Source organism: Nannobrachium achirus (assembly GCF_963921795.1).
Source record: "Nannobrachium achirus genome assembly, chromosome: 18".
Classification (NCBI taxonomy): Eukaryota; Metazoa; Chordata; class Actinopteri; order Myctophiformes; family Myctophidae; genus Nannobrachium; species Nannobrachium achirus.
This window is the reverse complement of record NC_137825.1, coordinates 52,593,439-52,603,083: the sequence shown is the minus strand read 5'-3', so window position 1 is coordinate 52,603,083 and position 9,645 is coordinate 52,593,439.

Sequence of the window (9,645 nt, the reverse complement as noted above, 5' to 3'; positions counted from 1 at the left end):
TAAAACATCATTTCCGTTATAGCTATATTCCAATAAAGGAAGAGCGGGCAGTTATCCCTGCGCTGTCCTGAGTTCATGTCACACGATTGAGATCAGGCATGTGCACACACAGACCTCAAAGGGGGCTTGAACCCCTGCCCTTTTACCCGTCTGTATAAAAGTGCCCTCCCCGGACCATGAATGCAGCTTTTTTATATGTTTATTTCTTTTTTTTTTTTTTACACACAAAACAACACACACAACACAACAAAAGCAAAACTCAGACAGAATAAACAAACAAAAAACCCTACAAAAAAACAAAAACCCAAAGAATACAAAATAAACATGACACAAAGAGCACGCACATCACTTCAACATCCTGATTCATAAGCCACAAGGCCAGACAAAATTATTGTAGAGAGAGAACAAAACAAAACAAAGAAACAATTACCCCACTCCTGGTTCCTCCATCAGATGGGAAAGGTCGTTTCCCTTAACATACTGAATAAAACTTCCCCATATTTCCTCAAACAGCTCTTGTTTGTTTTTGAGAGTGTATGTAATTCTTTCTAAAGGAAGGCATAAAGATAGTTCCTTAAACCACTGAGCGATGCTAGGTTTCCCTGTCCTTTTCCATGAAAGGGCGATAGGGCTTGTAGGAACCCAAGATCCAGAAATTTTATCTCGCAGTTTTTTATCTTATGGCCGATTGGGTAAAGGCCAAGCAAGAAGAGTTTTGGATCAAGCTCAATATTAATAAGTAGTATCCGTTGTAACTCCTTCCTAACCTCCTCCCAGAACTCCTTTATTCTTGGACATGCCCACAAACAATGGAACAGAGTGCCTTTATCATTGTTACATCTGTTACAAGTGTCTGGGAGATTAGAATTAAATTTGTTTATTTTTTCAGCTTTTACTATGGTGAAAGAAATGCAAATGCCCCCTTTCCATGCCATACCTGAAGGCATGGAAAGCATCTTATATTGTGTGTCTTATATTCATGCTGTACGCCACATCTCCGGTATTGCTTTTTTTATGCTTAGTTTAGAGTGGTATCAGGTACTGAAAATAGCCGACCTCCAAGCTCACAGCGCGTCGACTCGCGCTGCAACACGTTGTGAGCTCGGAAGTCTGCTATTTATAATATTTTCACCAAAAGGCCCTTTTAGATATTTCAGCCCCTGCCCCTCTAACATTCTCTGCACGTCCCTGATTGAGATATACAGGTATAGATCTACCCAGGTGCTGTAGATCTGTATTGTTTGTCCTTTTTTATGAGCCGATCAGGATTTCATAGGTGATGCTGTGTTCTAATGGGTAAGAGAAGGAGTGCGGATCTTGTGTGAAAATACCTCACACGCCGCAAGCGAGGTTATTTCCCCGCGGTGCTTCTCTTTTATTTTGACACGATCTCAAAATGAAATGGGGCTTCCATCTTCGGAACAGGGCTGGGAATAGCCGAGCCTTAGAACTTAACCTATTCAGAACGGGAACACATTATGGCATATTATTATTTTATGCTTTAACTAAGCTCACAGCGCGGCACTCGGTGCCGCGCTGCAAACTTGTAGATCTGCTATTTTTGAGAAACCGTGAAAATTTGAATTTTGACACGATTGTGTCGAAGTGTCTTTTGAATCCTTCTAAGGTTTTTTGAGAAAACTATGTTTCTACGTCAGCAATCTGGCCAGCCATCGTCAAAGAAAAGGTCCTTTTCACTTAACTGGAGCTCAGTCTGTTCTTGAGAGACTACTACTGTATGTCAGTGGTTCTCAAATGTTTTCATATGAAGGACCCCCAAAATGATATGTATTTGGTCACGGACCCCCCCATCTACAAATATTCAGTTCCAGGGACCACCCAGAAGCAAAATTTGAGTTGAAACGTTCGCTTTAAAAATACATATATTCAAAGATTTGCACACATTTTCACAACTTTTTCAAAAATGGCAGATCTACCTGTGAGCTTGTATATCTGCTATTTTTCAATAGTTAAAGGTGATACACCATGCATTTAAAAAGTAGTTATGTCATATTGTTTATGTCCCAAAAACGTTTTTCAAAATGTTTGAGGCTAAATTACCACTCCTAAATAGAGAGCCTCTCTCATTTTTGAATGGCTCTCAGAGCATTTTCAGCTGCAGTACCACCTTTGGCCTGAACTGCGCCACCCCCCCCCCCCCCCCCCCCCCTCAAATCAAAGTGAAATTTCATGGTGTATCACCTTTAAAGCATTCAATAATCCCAGGCCTAAATGGGTTTAAGAGCTTTTTTTGATTACTGCTACAGACTTGACATATAGCATGCAAGCGTGGTATTTGGCGGCAGATAGTCTCCGCTTCGTGTTCCACCGCGGGAAATGAAGAGGATTAAGTAAGTGGTATTTGGCGGCCCTCCACTTTGAGATAATGATGATCAAAACAGAGAATGTTTTATTTGAAACGGGATGGAAGGCAGCCCAGTGCGTGGTCGTGGTGCAGTATCAGTAGGGGGGCTGCGCAAACGTGGCTGTTATTCAAGGTGCCTATAATTGTCGTCCAAAGTGTGCTCTGTCATGAATAGGGACGGGACGATTAGCGATATTATCGTTTATCGCGATACAAAACACTCAAGATAATCGTATCGTGTAGATTTTATATATCGCGATATCGTCCTCCGTCATGCACCGGGATCAATTCACCTTTTAAACCCTCTATAATTGGTAAAAGGTACTTATAATATACGTACTCGATAGAGTCTTTTTTTCACTCTATCAAAGATGTCTTTGCCAAAAAAAAAATAGCCGATCTACAAGCTCACAACGCGTCTCAACGCGACACGTTGTTCCTCCCTCCGCGTCATCAGTGCCCACACCCTAGGTGGGGTTGGCGATAGGGCCTTTCTGTGTGGAGTTTGCATGTTCTCCCTGTGTCTCCTAGGGTTGATACCCTCACAAAAACATGCAGTAACCCTGGTCTCAATAATGCCTCCCCCTGGCCAGCCGGGGCACCTGATGGAGGGGAAAGGAACTGGTTGGAATAACGTGTTCCTTCCACGCGCTATACGTCCAAACCAGGGAAATCTCCACTGTCAGGTGAAAAGAAGCAACTTTGGCTCCTCATGCATAGAAGGAAGCATGAGGTCAGTCCGTTGTCTCTCCAGGCGCGGCAGAGGGAGAGCAGAGCCCAGGATTACACAGGCAATCCACCCTTTGTTAGCCTTCTGGTTGGTCCCTGACTGACCAACCAGCAGGCTCTATCTGCCTTGTCCCGCCCTGGTTCCGCCTTTTTTTATGTTGAATTTGCTAAAACATAAATGTTAGGGAAATACATTTTTTTTAAAACATGCTGAGTCACTATACTGCCACTGAGTAGCTCCATAATACTGAAACCAAGTTTGAAATGAGAATTGGACACACAGAATAACAATACGAAGCAACTGAATTTCAATGGTAGTGGATGGAGTGTCCCACCGAGTGTCCCACCAAGACAAAGCAACCAATGGGTGTGAAGAGGGGCGGGACAACGGGCGGGACTTGACAAAGGGTGAATTGGCACTGGGTGAAAAATGGGTTACAAAATCGTGGGATAAAAATTATATATATTAAAAAAGAGGTTTTGGCCAGACAGTGACCATTTGTTACATGAATGGGTACATGTGTTTCAACTGGACTGGACCGAATAAACAAACTTGAAAAGTAAGGTAAAAATAGATTAGACCTGTATATTAAATCATGCATGATCATTGTTGGACTAGTGGTTAAATACTGAAAGGGTGCATACAATCTGTCATGTGTCATGCTCACAGCAGGGCAGCAGGGGGCAGTATTGCACCACACAGAAAACTGGATTACATTTTTGTGTCAGATGGGGTGGGGAGGGGAACACTAGCATGTGTCAGGGTTTTGGAGGCTGGATAAATGATCAGGCAGGCAGAAAATGTATCCTGTAAGCTAAAGACGAGAAAGATAAATACGCATAGGGAAGCTGCAAAAGATTTTGATAAATGTCACAGATGAGCATGTAGGGCTTTCCTTTATGCTAAGATTTCAAAATGGAGCAAGTGTATCCATATAAGCGGTTTTATTTCTTAAGGCTTGGATGCTCTAAGTAGTGCAAAAACCTTGAAGGGAATAGAAAATGTCACGGAAGGAAGGAGGACTTGTTCATTCTCAGGTGTGGCAGCAGTGGAGTAGGGGTTGGTTAGGATGATGCAGGCTTTTCAGCCCTGCTGTCAGTTCCGTTAAAAATGTACCGTGAAGTGTGATATAATGATTATCCCATGGGAATTTGGTTCTCAGTATATGTGTGTGCGCGTGTGAACGTGCATGTAGCCTAGACGACACACGGTCACGTATTGGTGACGCAAGCGAGAAAGAAGATGCCGTCACGTGCAGTGAAATCCTCCCATGGCATTCTCTTGTCTCGTCAGCGCTGCCAGATGTGTACGATAAGTTATTGTATTTGTGCGATCATTTTACTCTCTGTACAATCAATGTACGACCAATAATTCCAAAAATGCCCAAATGTAGGCCTACGATAATTCCGCCATATCACGCATGCAGGAATGTACTAAATTCCCTGGCTGCGGGTAAGTAAGTAAGTAAATGAGTAATTCTGACCCTATTGGCCTGTACTTGTAAAAACACCAGTCAACTCCAGTTCGAGGCTTTTATTTGTGTAAGCTCCAGGAGGTTGTCTGCTTCCGCGCAGCATATGTGACGTTTTCACGTATAGTGTATAGAGTCTCAAACAGGGTTGTTTCTTACATTGAATACGCAATTTCGTGTGAATTGACATATTTTCACAGTGCCATTTGTCTTTTTGGCTCTGTACTGGCCATAAATCATAACTCTTGTTGTGTGCTTTTATTTTGGGAAGTTTTCTTTCTACAAGTTATTTAATTTATCCAAACGTTTCGACAATGCGGTGAGCACTTTATATATTGATTTGTACATGTTTTCAGCCGAAAATGGACGGAAGGGCTCAACCAGCAAGAGCGTTCTAAATCCCTTTTATAACTCTTGTAGAGAGAAAACGTCCCAAAATAAAAGCACTCTACAAGAGTCATGATTTATGGCTAGCTCTGTACATAGTATTCGTTCATATACGATAAGTTTAAGCCTCGCCGGTAGTCCCGGTACAACAATTCAACATTTCCCATCATGCAACACTGTGTCTCGTCTGTCATTCCAACACACACACACACACACACACACACACACACACACACAGAGAGAGAGAGAGAGCGCCAAGCCATCAGTTTCTCAGTGGATAGTCTTTGAAGGGCTTGGTCAAGGGGGACCCCAAAGTTCAGTTCAGTCTTATTTGTATTTGCTTAACTACGCAGCTCAGGCGCTGGCGGGAGTCAGGACCTCTCATCAGCATGAAGAGTGATCTCATCTCTCCTCGCCCACACACCCTCCCTCCCCCACGCTAACCCCACTGTCTCCTTTCACTCTCCCTCCCTTCTAGGGCTGTCACGATATGACATTTTACATGACGATTAATTGTCACTCAAATAATTGGCGATTAACGATTTAATTGTGTTTTTGTCGTTGATAATTACATTTCTGTTTGACTTTTAGGCTTTGAAGTTGTACATGGTAGATATGACACATAACCTAAATATACAAAGAAATTACTGACATATTTGACAACTTACTACTTAAAAAATTACTTCGATAGTGGAAATAGCCGATCTACAAGCTCACAGTGAGCTTGTAGATCGTCTATTTCCACTATTTTTGACATGGAAACGATTATGACGATTATGAAAAATAATCACGATTATGTCAAATAATCGCGATTAGACGATTATGTAATAATTGTGACAGCCCTACTCCCTTCCCTCTCTCTTTCCCTTTGCTGTTGAGGGGGATCATGACAGGAGTGCTAACCACATTCTGGGCCCTGGGTACAAGGGTTCACTGCGGGCCCCCCATGAATGTTCTTCATTGGGGGGAGGGGGTTTAACCCATTTAGACTGGGAACACATTATTATTACGCATTATTTTGTGCTTTAACTATTGAAAAATAGCAGATATGCAAGCGCAGCTGCGAGCTTGTAGATCTTTCAAATCCTTCTAAGTTTTTTTTAAAAACCTATGTTTCGATGTCAGTGGTGCTCAGTGGTGTCTTTTTCATGTGAAGGACCCCCAAAATGATATGTATTTGGCCACGGACCCCCATCTCAAAATATTTAGTTCCATGCCCGAGAAGCAAAATTTTAGTTACAAATGTTTGCTTAAAAAACACATATATTCAAAGATTTGCACACATTTTCACGACTTTTCAAAAATAGCAGATCTACAAGCTCGCAGCTCGGCACTCGATGCCACGCTGTGAGTGTGTATATCTGCGATTTATTTCAATAGCTAAAGTATAAAATCGTTAAGGCCCCTCCACTTTGGGCCCTACTAACCCCAGTCCCACTTTCCCTCCCCTTGTGACGCCCCTTGGCGGAGGCTATATGCCATTAGCTTAAAACAGATACGGGAAAAAGGGGTTTGAGGCAGCCCTCGACGATCTATCCCGTATCAACTTGCCCTCCATAAATCTTAAATCATAACCATAACCGGTTAGGGGAGCACAACCTGGCTTTGCCTGCGGAACCAGACAGCGAGGCGTTCTTAACAAACCTCTGTAATTCCCTTCAAACAATCGTCTGCACCTCCCATTCATTGAGATTCGTCTGACATTTCCCCCCTGCACTTGGTTATTTAGTGCAGCCACAGTATACGCATGGTTTGACACTCTTGAGGAGCTGCAGGGTTCATTGGATATAGACACAGACAGACCTGTCGTGCTTCGAGATCACTCATCCCTGAACTGAGGTGGTGCGATGTCGTGAGTCACAGCAGAGCAGCTAGTGTGTGAGTGGAGCTTGCACGGAGAGTGAGCAAGTCAAGCCAGGGGTGTCGCACCAAACTCTGGGCCCCGGGTACAAGGATTCACTCTCATTTTGTGCTTTAGCTGTTGGAAAATTGCAGATCTACAGGCTCACAGCGCGGCACCGAGTGCCGCGCTGCGAGCTTGCAGATCTTCTATTTTTGAAAAATCGTGAAAATGTGTGCAAGTCTTTGAATATTTCAAATCCTTCTAAGGCTTTTTGAAAAAGCTATGTTTCTATGTAAGTGGTGCTCAAACTTTTTCATGTGAAGGACCCCCAAAATGATACGTATTTGGCCCATCTCAAAATATTTAGTTCCAGGGACCCACCCAGAAGCAACATTTGAGTTACAAATGTTCGCTTAAAAAGTACATACATTCAAAGATTTGCACACATTTTCACGACTTTTCAAAAATAGCACATCTACAAGCTGTGAACTTGTATATCTGCTATTTTTCAATAGTTAGAGCATAAAATACTTAAGGCCCCTCCACCTTGGGCCCTAGTAACTCAGTCCCACTTCCCCCCCCTTGTGACGCCCCTGAGTCAAGCCTCCAAACCGTGCCCTCTTGCCGCCTTGGCGCAGACGCTCGCTCAGTATTCATGCCACGCCGGTGACGGCACCCGGCCGCTCGGGGGGGGGGGGGGGTCTCCCATGGGGGATTTTTATTAACATTCCAATCAGCGGCAGTCCCCGAGTGCTCGATCCACAGAAGCAAATTGGAAATATCCTTTTGATATAAGAGTTGAAAACACTCCCAGGGAGAACAGACGCGCAAGGATCGAGCCCCAATGTCCTAATCACACACGTGCAGACATGGCACACGGCCTAGTACAGGTTAGCATGCATGCAGGGACAGGCACATGAATGGGTGCATACTGCATACACACTAGGGCATTCACCAAATATTCGAATATCAAAGTCACTATTCGACGTTGTTCACCGAAGTCGAATATTCGCTTATTTTCATTTTCTCTTTAAAAAATATATAGAGCTTGGGAAGTCATAAGAATGAGTTGTCAGTGCCCCTGGTGGATGAATTTGTTAATGCTCTATACCAGGGGTTCTCAAACCTTTTTAGGACATGACCCCCAAAATAAACATATTTCAACAGGGGACCCCCACCCTGACAAGCACTTAGAATTGTAGGTACTACATTTAATGTGACTCGGTTCCGCGAAATCTACATGCTCACAACACCTCGCAACACAAGGCGTTGTGAGCATGTAGATCGGCTATTTTCACAATGTTCGCCTCTTGCTTACTTAATATTTGACAGTTTGGCCAGTCCTGTTGAATATTCGACTATTCGAATACTTTGAGATCGAATAATTCAAATACTAAAAATCACTATTCGTGAATGCCCTAATACACACACACTTATTTCGACCGTAGGTTGCGGTTAACTAAGATCTGCCATTTTCTCTAGTTTTGTGCGGCAGTCTTGTACATAATGATGAAACAGGGCTTTACTCCACGAAAAAACATACACATTTGAAACTTGGTGATCAAGGTCTCTGGACAGACATTGTATGAAAGTCTGCCCTTCCCCCCACTCTTCACTGCCAGCCTGGCAGTGCCAGGTGATCTACATCCAGCCTGACGAGGTCACTGCCAGGTGTTACCAACCTTATGCCCTGATGAGGTGGGAGGCTATATACTCTAAGCCACTGGTTTTATTTTTAGTGCCTTTTCCTCCAGCTCAGAGCACCCAGACTTGGAGAGTACAGCATCGTCGCCTTTCTTTGACGTGTGCATGAAATGACGCAAAGTAAGAGACATTTTATGATTTGTTGCATCCTGTTTTTTGTGCCTGCACACAATGTTTAGTCACATATTTTTTTGTGAGCATGTGTGTTATTCCAATGTTTGTTTATATATTGAGAAGAGACATCGTTTAGATTTTGTCTATTTTCCAGACCACACTTGATATAAAGGCTGTATTTCACTTGACAATTAAAACTCTGGAACCGGATTCTCTGACCGGAATCTCCTTCTGTTAGTGTTAACGACCCGACCAATTCTACCAAAGTTACACTTCTTTTCAATTGTGTTCTTTCAATGATAATTTGATGTAATTCAGGCACGTTAATCTTTTTTTTTTGTATGCCATCTCAATCTACAGTACTGTATGTGTTTCTCCCTTTTTAGAAACTGGCCTATTTCTGTGCAACATTCATCCCGTACTACATGTGTTGTGTGAGGTGAGGTTCCTGTGTGTGCGTCATATTTTCTTGCCCTGCAAATATGAGCCAGATTGAGCCCTGACTCCCAACAGTCAGTTGCAACCAACTCCAAAATTAGTGTCATAAATCCCACCAACAAATGTTTAATAATCAGCGTTTTCTGTTCTTCTTTACTCCTTTTCTTTTCCAGAATGCGACAGAATGTGTCAGAGGGGCGTGATTTGGAATTGCACACGCGTTCTGGGCAAACCCCGTCCATGGAAGCTTTTGATTGGCTGAACCGGCGCTAGGGAGCGCTCCTTTTTGGTCGCTTGGACCGCACGGAGGTGCGTTTATCGTGGGCTTGCCCAGGCCTTACGGCCTGGGCATAAATATAACGATTGCATTCACCACGGCTTCGTAACTCGCGCGGCCGGCGGAGCGCCGCGGCCACTCGCGCCTGCGGCGCTCGGGGGCGAAGAGCAGGACCAAGGTCCGCTGGCCTTCGCGCCGCTTGCAATGTCGTGGACAATAATCAAACGCCTCCGCCCAGAACTCATGTGCAATTCCAAATTACGCGTCAGAGGGTTTGGAGTCCTGCTCATCATACTTTGCCTCTTCCATGTGTTAT